The sequence below is a fragment of the Pistacia vera genome, unplaced genomic scaffold, assembly GCF_008641045.1.
Source record: "Pistacia vera cultivar Batoury unplaced genomic scaffold, PisVer_v2 Contig1060, whole genome shotgun sequence".
Lineage (NCBI taxonomy): Eukaryota > Viridiplantae > Streptophyta > Magnoliopsida > Sapindales > Anacardiaceae > Pistacia > Pistacia vera.
In genome coordinates, this window is record NW_022195094.1 from 263984 (window position 1) to 274359 (window position 10376).

Here is a 10376-nt window from a genome sequence, read left to right on the forward strand (position 1 = left end):
GCTCAATTAGAACTTCCACCATAGCAACATGTCCACATTTTGCAGCAAGATGTAGTGGCGTACATCCATGGGCATTATGTTGTAGGAATAATGATGGACATATCTCAAGGATTTCGTTCACAAACTCGATCTGTTGATTTTGGGGTTGGACTTGGGGACGTGATATAAATATCAACGATTGTATTCTTCATTGGAGTTACTAAACGGTTAAGATGTTGATTGGTCTCCTTGAAGGGTTCAATATTACCCTTAAATGCGGCCTCGTACAAACGAGGATCGATCTCGCAATTGCTGCCATCTGAAACTGAATACATTGGAAAGTGTGGTAAAAGTTTGGAGTTTGATAGAGGCTTCTGTAATACCCTGTATTTTTTGGATTTTATTAAATTTTATTTTGTGAATTTTGGAGTAAAGTGCAAGAATTTGAAACTTTTGTGGGGGTAGAGTGTAATAAGTGAAACAAGAGAGGACTGAAGAAAACTCATCAAGATATTTCGGTGAGCATTGTTCATTTGTTCGCTCAAAATAAGTGGCGGAGAAGAAGGGAAAGAAAAAGGGAGAATAACTCTAGAAATGATGATTAAAAGTTCTGTCGGTGTATTGGCAAGGATAATTTTCCTTGAATTAGGGTTATTGTTGATATTGTTTGAGTGGGACTGGGAATGAACTGTCGAGTCAATTTCCAGTTATATATGATATTAATGGGTGCGTTTGGTTCAGTATTTTGGATAGGATTTTGGAGATAGGATTAGATAGTTGGATAGGGTTATGATTACGAGAATAGGATTTACAGAATATGTGTTTGGTTGAGTATTTTGACCTTGATATTTGTGTTGAATATTAGATTAATATATATTTTTTATAAATGATTTATTAATATAATATTTTGTTGAATTTTGTTAAAATAATGTATTATTATATATATAACTTATCAAGTTACATTTTAATAATACTAAATATTTTATTGGTAATTTTGTCATCCGTAGATATTAAAAAACAAAAACCCATATTAATTTCAAGTACTAATCCAACTGTTTAAAAACATCATATTAATACATATATGATAAAAGTACTAATTATCAACCCTTACAATCATTCTTAAACGTATACTTTATTAACAACCACAAAAAAAAATTCAAACGTGTCATAAGCTGTCAAAAGAGAATGCGTGAAAAAGGGGAAGACTGCAAAAAAAAAAAAAAAAATTCAAATGGTCAAGCTGTCAGAAAAGTGTTGGAATAGAATTTTAAAAATCCTATTGTCTAAATATTTAACCAAACACTATTCTCAAAATCTGACTCAAAATATGGATGAAAATATTCATCCAAACGCAGCCATTAGTATTTACTTGTGGATGTTTTGGGCTTAGCAATTTCTTCCGTGGGTGAAGTTATTTAAGCCCAACCAAAGGTCTTTTTAAATCCTGATAATAATTTCTTTAAAAAAATATTAGTTTAAAGTAATAATTATTAAGAAGGGTATTTATTGAGTCACTATATCCCGTATACATATGAAAAAAAAAAAAAAAAAACTTTTCTTCAATACTCTTAACATTAATTTCTCATTGTTTTGTTTCTATCTTTTCCTTCTTGTTCAATACTTGAATCTGGTTTTACTATAGGTTGTGGTGGTTCCTTTGGCTATTAAAAAACTTGATGCAACAAGAAAATATAAGACAGCCAAGAAAAACATGGCTGAAAAGCAACAATGTGTGGAAAGTCAGGATCAGATTCAGACCAATGATACAAAAGGCGAAGATGATATTGAGGAAGTATTAAAAGAGTTTATGGAGATGAGAGTACTTGACACAGTCTATGAAGAGGAAGAGCGAAGCTGGGCCTCGCCAGATGCAATCCAAAAAATCAAAGATCCTGAGCAGGCTCAATCTATATCCCAGATTAATTTGACAGTGACTGAACAGTGCACACCATTTAAACAATTGCTTGAGCAAACCAGTTGGTTCAAACCAAGAACTTTCAGAAGATCGAGGAAACAGGCCTATTTGAAACTGCCTCCAAGTTCATCAGAAAGTTCACGAAATCCACTGTGTCTCCAGTAAGTAATCTCTGAGTCTTATAAGCAATAAAGAAAATGAAAGGCAGTGTTAAAAATTATGGTTAAAAAAAAAGTTGGTTCTGTGATGAAGCAGGTTATTGAGTACGACAGACATACCCTCATTCGGGCTGCTTTAGCCGAAAAATATGATGAGATAGAGGAATTCTTCAGCTTTCCACAGCTTCTAGCTTCATGTATATTCGCGTAAGTTTACTCTTTGTAATTAATGAAAACAATACAATCACTATGTTTGTTTATATCTGTGATTCATTCATATGCAGTCTCATTCAATCTGCTAGTGAGCTAGCTGCTGTTGTAAGTCCATATGGAGCCATTGTTGATGTTTTCAAACACAGAGAAAAATATTCTGGAAATGGCGAAGATGTGTGTTAGGATCCCATATCGGGATCTCACACCCACCAAGTATGGTACTTAAGCCTAGTGGTTCTCCCATCTATCAGGCCGGTCTTTTGGGTTGAGCTCTCCCTTGGGCTTGAGTTCTAACATTGATGCTTTCGTTGAGTGTTAGGTTGCGGAAAGGGCTACCTATAGGCTAGATTAAGGTATAATGTGCATCAAATGACTGATAGATGAGTGAACCTGCCCAAAGAGGAAAATGGCTACCGTCGGGTCAGTGTCGATAGAGTGAAACTGTAAAATCCCTCTCCAGTCAGGTATCCTCTGAATATCCCTCAATGAGAATCCCGGAGATACATGTCTGGAGAACGAGTTGTATTTAGAAAAAAAAACCTGTATAAGGATAATAATAATAATATCTAAAATATGCATATACGATGTCACGCATGATCCAAACTTATAATTTCAAAAACTTTAAGAATTTATCCGGAAATTACACAATCAAAACATATTTATAGGGTGGAAGCTTCAAAAGATGTTTCACAAACATTTATCACTTACATTTTTTACATCAAGATGACAATAAATCATCTCCCCTCACGTGTAGCCCTGTTGTCTCTAGCATCCTTCGCTTCTGGTCTACCTGCAAAGCAATCAACAATGAAATGGTGAGCGCTAATCGCTCAGTAAGGAATGATCCATTTCATTCTAAATGTGCTATTTGACCTTCATTTAAACATATTTATTAACACACTACTTATCTTTTACATCTAGGAATGCTTCCCTTCTCTTACTAATTCATATGTTTTTCATCATTTTATCCCATGGCTATATACAAATAAGTATGTAAACATAGTACACACACATTACATGTCATGATATAACATTTAAATATCATCTAACATAAGTATAAATCATCTCATGATGTAAATAACGTCATAACTCATGTAGTGCAACTAAATGCATATGAAGCATTTAACATGTAGCCGATCAGACTTTTCTTAGCGTTTTAAGCACTTCATATCATCTAGCCTCAAATTCATCTAGAGCTCATATCATCGGGAGACGTGCTTACACGTTAATTAGCATCTAAAACATATATTCATCTTTCCTCAACCGGTATACGAGGATATGCTTACGCATTTTCCATCATGTCTATATGCATCTCTATCATGTCGATATGCATCTCTAACATCTTATGGCATGTAAATACATATTTTGGTGAGCTTAATACTTTTAAATCATCTATGGATTATCGATCCATTTACATTACCTCTTGCTCACATACATCATCTTAAAACATGTATTACATTGCATCTTCATGCCATTTCATAACATTAATCATGCATTGACATCATGACCGTGTATATCTTTCAAAGATCATCTAACCAATGGGTAAACATTAGTACATGGCTTAATCACATCAATATATAATCAATTCATAATCATAAAAATTAATTATGTTAAATCTTAAACTTTAATAATTAGAAGCTTATACTTTAGGCCATTTTCCATCCATTTTCTAAACGAATTGGCTCTTGGCCTAAACATAAAAGTTGTAGGGCCATGTCTTAAATTTATAGTGCTTTAAGAATCATCTCATTTAGATTTTTATAACTCAAGTTATGGTCAAAATAATGAAGCATGTTTAACATAACCCCTAAGCTTACCAAATCCTAATTTTTCATATTAAACTATGCCACATCAATTCCTATTAACAATTAACCAATATGTCAACTTATGGATCAAATAAACCTCCCTTTAATAGTCTTTAACATCTTAAAGGAAGTGTAAAATCTCATTCCCATAATCATCCATTATTGTTATAACATTGTAAACTAATGCAAATTAACAACACATCAACACTTCTAATAGCAACCATTCAACACCATGTGGCCTCCAATACTACAAGTTTTGACACAATCAACATCCACACTTCATTTTCTTCAATCAAACATAACAACTCATAAAACATAAATAGCAATAACTTCATGTATAATGAATTCAAGGCAATAAATAGAATAAATGAGTTCAACTACACTTGCCATCAACTAATTCTATACCTTAAAGCCTTAATTTAAGGTTTCATTAAAATCTACAAACCCTACATAATCCCTAAAGTCATGGGAGGTTCTTCCTTACCTTTTTAAAGAATTCCTCGAACAAATCCTTTGCCTTTGTCTTCTTTTACACCTTAATCCTACATATATAACATTATACCTCAAATCTACTTCAAATCTTCAAATCACATCAAAACTAGGATTACTAATCCTTACCTTAAACCCTTCAACTTGATGATCCAAGGCTTCTATCTTGTTCTCCTTGAAAAATTATGCAAAACTCCTTTAAAACTTAGAGAAAGAAAGCTTGTTTCATGGAAGATTTGAGAGAAAATGAAAGAAATGCTCTCTCCCTTGGCTTGAACGAATTTCATCTCATTTATAGGAAAATATTTCATTAATTTTTCAAAATTATGCTATTGGCCCAATTATTTTAATTGTATAACTCATAAGTCCTTAATTCTTCATATAAGGGCATTTTGGTCATTTCACACTAAACATAATTATTACTTAATTAATGCCATTAAATGCAATTAAGCTTACTCATCCTTGACTTTTTCAATGCTTAACCATAGGAAAAATGACTATTTTACCCCTAATATCTTTCTATGGATAATTGATTCATACCGTTCCAAATGAATTGACTATTTTGCCCCTAGTTAGATTTTATGATTTTTAACATAAAATTAACATCTAAAAGACTATTTTGAGTTAGGAACATACCTTTGACATCTTGGGTATTACAGAAAGTCATTGTGGACATTGACTCTTGAAGGAAGGTGCAATGTTAGGATCCCACATCAGGATCTCACACCTATCAAGTGTGGTACTTAAGCCTAGGGGCTCTCCTACCTAGCAGGCCAGTCTTTTTGGTTGGGCTCTCCCTTGGGCTTGAGTTCTAACAATGTGGTGAGTTAATTTGCTTTCAACTTTCTACTCTAACCACACCAACTTGTAATATTTACATTGACATAAATTAACATGAATAAGAAACTTTCAGAGGTCAGTACATGTGAGCTGGTGGTTTAGAGGTGTTAGAGGATTTGCAGCTACAATGGGATTCTTCCTGTGTGGATGGAGGCTAACTCAATGTCTTGGTGGGAAGCTCACATTCATGAGCAATTCTAGAGGATTAGCCTCACAGTTATCAACTGTTGCTGCAATCTTCGTAGTAACTCAGATAAATCTCCCAATTTCAAGTGTTCATGCTTTTGTTGGATCACTTGTAGGAGTTGGGATAGCTGATGATTTTCGGGTATGGTTTCTTACATCTTAAACTAAATTTATGTTTTCTTGCCTTATCAATTAGGAAATTTATGATGGTTTTGGGGTTTGCAGATCATGAACTGGAAGCTCTTAGTGAAATTCATATGTGGATGGGTGAAGACCATAATTATCTATTGTGTGGCTGCTTATGTTATCTTCTCTACCTCCATTCACACACTGACATATGCAGTTCCCTGATTTTCTGTGTGGCATCATCACATCAAATATACATATACCGTTCAATTTATGACGATGATATCTTACTGATTTGTAAATTCTGTAATAATAGCTCTGTTCTTATATTTACAAATCATGTGAGCGAAAGTGAGTTTGCATTTTAACACACCAAATCGTACCTTTCACCAACGAACATCAAAATGGAAAGTTGTGAGATTTGAGGGTCAGGGTTACTTGAGCTGGCCAATCAATTCGCTTCAAAATCGAAGCTTTTCAACACTTTTATTCACTCTTAACAAAGCTCTGATACCAATTTTTTAGCCAGGCTGATTTTTTCAGTTCAACCACCAACACACACTACACAACAAATTTCCAGGAAAACGAGTAAGAAGTCGAGCTCAAAATCTGAAGAAAACAACTTGAAAAATTTGTCTAAAACATAACACAAATAGAGCAACTATTTTGGAAACTAAAAGAAGATTGTGTGAGTTAAAGAGCTTTTTGCTAGCTCTTTTCTTCCAATCGTGATAGCTTTCTTCCTACTCCAATTTCTCATCCCACAATACAAAGTAAACAAGAAGTCTTTTTTATTATATTTTCCTAAGACCCAATGGTGAGCCATAACACAAGTTTAAACTCAAGTTAAAAAAGTAAACCACACAAGTTAACTAAACCGCAGTGAAGCATTTCAGTTTTACAAGCTAGCTACATACCCAGGGATCTGGTTCTCATAATCTTTCTTTCAGTAACTCGAATTCCCCGTGTAAAAGTAATTACAAGTTAGGTATAGAATTTATTGTATGAAACTTCTTCGGGACTATGGCTTAAATTCTCGCAATGTCTTTCCCATCTTGTAGAACAAGTAATACAATGAAAGGAAGAAACTCAAACAAAGCATACAAGTGGCAATGGCTAGCCCTGGAGAAGGTGCTAACACTGCATATATGCTTGTAACAAAAGCAAGAATCATTGCTACTATTATGCATAAAAAATCAGGGCTAACGTTAGCCTATGTCAGCAAGCATCAATCAGAGTTCAGGAAGGCTTTGCACCATCCAGGAGCTACCACGTTGCTCCATGATAGAAAGAATATGGTTGTCACCAACTTAGCAGATTTAGGTTTTGTCTATGAGTGACTGAGTACCACACACCTGTCCAAGGCCCAGATAATTTAAGGACATTTCCTAAGTTATCGGCCAATGAGAGGCAAGGAAGAACTTGCACAACACCTACCCAGTTACAGATTTGTAATAATTACCTTGAATTACTCTACTATAAATAGAGGAGTCCCCTTCTCATTTTTGGGATTCAGATATTGAACCCTCATTCTGATTGTAATCTTTATTTTCAGAGCAAAGATAACCTATAAGAAAGAGACTGACTTGATATTCTCTCTGAATAGACCAAAAAGAGGGATTTACCCACGAAAAGAGGTCAAGCCTATTAGCAAGTCGACCAATAGCTAGTCAGTTAATTATGTAAAGCAGCAAATGATAGAGCGAACTAATGCCATAGTATAGATCTTTGGAAAACATTTCGCTAGATTGAACTCTATGATTAGCATCCAATAGGTCATCAATGGTTGGGAAGTCATTCTCTTGCTTGGGAATGAAATTCGTCTTATTCATGGATCACCAAGCCTTGCTTTACTTTGTCAACAAGCCGGGTTTGATGGAATTTGATTGAACCATTGTGATGAGAAGAAGCTTTGTTCGATAAATGAGTAGTGGACCCTCTTTCCATACTTTGAAATGTTGAACATCCTAACGGAGTAAACTAGGGCATAGTGATCACTGGCCCAAGCAGAGTCGTAAATATAGTAAAGACTCCAAAGATTCACGCATGCGAGCGGTACAGTCGATCCTACCGTAACCATGGGCACCACTACATGAGGATGGCACATCAACAAGTTTGACGCTAGATTGAGGGCCTGATTTTATATATGCTCTTCATTCAGAATCTCTGATCAATCAGTTCTACTTGTGAACAAATGGCTTGTGGTCTTGAAACCGAATGAACTAGCACAAACAACGAGGAAAGCCCCTGTGTATAAGATGTTACTTGTCTCGAAGTGCCTCCAATTCCTCAAGGTACCGCGGTAGACATTCCCTCGACCTCTCAGATCGATCCAGCTATGATACCTAGAGAGGTTCAATAATACTCTCCAAACGGTTAACCAAAGGTTTGATCGTTTGGATTAGGTCATATCACCCAAGTTTGACAAGGCAGTACCAACTCTAAAAACACCTGCAGGTCGCGTTGAAGCGTGGAATCAAGTGACAGCTCATACCACGCGCACTATAGTATGTAAAAATAAGGGAAATCAGGTGGCTAACAATCAACCAAAAGGCTCGAAGGGGCCAGTGAATATCAGTCGTGAGGCAGGTAGAATACCTGTGGTTTTGCAACTTGGCGGTATATCATATCATGAGCTGTCTCATGCCACATCACATAAGCACCCCACAAGAGTGTACAACATGGAAATTCCCACTACCGTCGGAATGATGTTTCGACCATCACTGCAAGGGAAATAACCACCAAACGCGGGTTAGTTCTAACCACCCCGAAGGTCAGGATAACTCCCTTAGCCATTCAGTGCCTTCACATGGCTCTAGCCAACATGTGTCAAGGTATGCCGGAGGCTCTGACTGAGGCAAGGAAGAGTCCAATATGTGGTCTTTCCTCAATCGCAATCGTAAGGAGTGAACCCATATTGCAGAAAGTGATCCTCAGGTGGCTCCGCTTCCTTAGATTAAAGAGTTATAGCAAGCTTTGGATCAGCTTAGAGCTCAGTAGAATGAGCGAGGGCAAATCACTAAGGCAACTCCATTTTCTCTAGCAGTTTTGACTACTCATCTCCCGTTAAGATTTAGAATGCTCGATATGCTAGCATTCGTTGGGAATTCTGATCTGTAGGATCATCTCTATGAGTTTAATGACCTCATAGAGCTTCACCAAGTTTCCAACTTGGCGAAATGTCAATGCTTAGTAATGACTCTAACTACCCATGCTAAGCGCTGGTTTAGATCACTTCCGTCAGGATCTATCAACTCATGGCAATAGATGAGTTAGTTATTTTTTAGACACTTTCATGCTAATAGGAAGTTCTCAATGCCATTGAGCTATCTGAGCAACATACGACAGGAGAGGAATGAATCCCTCAAGTCCTATATCGACAGGTTCCAGAAGGAGTTGAACAAGGTGGCTAATACACCTGAAGATTCAGTTAGAACTCTTATTATTGTGGGAGTTCACCCGTAAATTGACTTGTGGAAGAAACTGCAATCCGAGGATGATATTTCCCTCACCCGTTTCTACAACCTCACTAAGAAATATCTCAGAATTGAAAATTCAGTGGCTGCTTTGAATCACCACGACCCCAGTTCTTCGAACAGTGCTCCCAATCAAAGGGAGGAAAACTGGGGAGAGAGTAGTAGAAGGCTTAATTGTAAATGGACTAATGACGATCAAAGAAAGGGAAAGAAACAGCGATTCGAGCCCAAGAAATCTTTTTGCCAAAGTTTCTCATCGTAATCGCGACAAGAATTAGTACACTCCATTGAATGCATCGATATCAGTTATTCTAGATAAAACAAAAGAAGCTAATCTGCTCGGAGAGCCAAAGCCCATGAAAAATCCCCCTTCAATAAGAAATAGCAAGAAATATTGTCATTATCATCAGGATAATAGGTACCATACCAATGAATGTTGAGCTCTTAAGCAGGCTATTAAAGACCTCATTAAAAAGGGACACTTCAGGGAGTATGTTAATGGTCTAACTCCTATTTGGGAGAACGATTAAGAGGATTATGGGAAGAAGCCTTGTGGTCGCAAAGGTCACCATTTCATAAGGATTATATTTGGAGGACTACATGATAAGAGCTTGAATGTTCATATTTTGTTAGTGATTTAATTGGTTTATTTATGGAAAAATGTGCTTAAAGTGTGGAATTTGGATTATTTCTTTCATAAATACCATTTATGGGATCACGGGTGCATTTTGAGTGTTTTCAGGCTCAAACAGGTTTTTGAAGGGAAAAGAACGATGTTGATAGGATTTACAACGCGTAGGAACAAACGGCACAAGAATCAGGGTCGAAATGAAGAAGTTGCGGCACTTCGAAGATGTTACGGAAAATCTGGAAATCTTTCATCATGAGTATGCCTCGATGTTTTTGTCATAACTTGAGCTTTAGAAATCAGAATTTGACAATTCTAGTGGCGTTGGAAAGCTTGTTCAGAGAGCTACAATGTTTGTGTTGATGACTTGTTCAAATTCTGAAGATTAAGGATGCCTTGGACATAAATAACGATCACCGCGGCGTCCATTTTTATCGCCGCGGTGATGGGTCACGGGTTTGTGTTAATTCACTACCCTAATCCAAATCTGAGTGGGCTAAGTTTCTAATATTTTTTCTAAGCACGACCAAGAACCCCAGGGATATAAAAGAGAGTTTTTAA

General features: G+C 36.3%; 1 pseudogene; it reads left to right on the top strand.

The window, feature by feature from the left end:
* Positions 1-973: 973 nt before the first annotated feature.
* Positions 974-5936, top strand: LOC116130455 (annotated as a pseudogene).
* The last annotated feature ends 4440 nt before the right edge of the window (positions 5937-10376 follow it).